This window comes from Cebus imitator, unplaced genomic scaffold (assembly GCF_001604975.1).
Source record: "Cebus imitator isolate Cc_AM_T3 unplaced genomic scaffold, Cebus_imitator-1.0 Scaffold290, whole genome shotgun sequence".
NCBI classification, from domain to species: Eukaryota; Metazoa; Chordata; class Mammalia; order Primates; family Cebidae; genus Cebus; species Cebus imitator.
Genome location: NW_016107605.1, coordinates 685046 through 685992, shown reverse-complemented (window position 1 = coordinate 685992; position 947 = coordinate 685046).

Below are 947 nucleotides of genomic sequence, written 5' to 3'. Positions count from 1 at the left end.
TTTTAGATCAGTAGCCTTCAAATTGAATTCCTCAAAGTCCTAAAGTTCAGTGGAAGGTTCTCAGCACTATTATGAGGAGATAAGAGTTCTAGAGTATTTGGCTTCAATGAAAGAATCTATTTCTAAATGTCTTATACATTTTATTGAATTTCAAATACACAGTGTGCAAAGTGTATCCTGTTTAAAATTTTGTCATTGCTGTTGCCAATTTCTCATTTGGTTTCTCAGGTAGCATATATAATATTGTACAATGTTTCTCATTTGATGAGGAGAAAATAAGTAGCAGCATTTCATTTTTGCCCATACAAGAAAGAAAAGGACACCAATATTCTTCTGGGGCTGGTGTTGTCTTGGAAAGAAGAATCAAAATAGAGACTCCCTGAGGCAGAGTGAGTCCAAAACCCAGAAGAAAATGGTCTAAGACTGCTTTTCAGCAATTATGTCCTAGAATTTCCCCCCCAAAAAGACCTGTGTGCCCAAACCTTGAAAATGTTTATCTTTTGTTCTTTTTAAAAAGGACCAGTGTAAAGGGATATTAAGGATTGTGTTTGAAACTGAGTCAGGGAGAAAAATTAATTAATTGTTTTAAAATTAAAAAATTTAAAAGAGTTGGGTTGTGGTGCCTAGAAAAAATACATTTTTATATAAAACCTACATAATAAAATGCAAAATTTCTTAACAGATTGCTCCAAAACTTTTATTAAATGCTACCGGAATTTATAAAAGGAAGAGGCAAAAGTGGCTTGAAAGAGTGAGGGAGAGTAGTTACACACCTGGCCTTGGTGGAAGGAGTGCACCAGAGTGGACAGAGACTATTAAAGAAAAATCTAGGTGAAGGTTAAAGCACTCTCTCTTCTTGTCATATTAGAGAATTCTTTCATGCTGTGGAGAGTTGCTAGGCAGAGTAGACTGGTTCTAACAGTTATCAGCAGCGCTTTGTGCCCTTC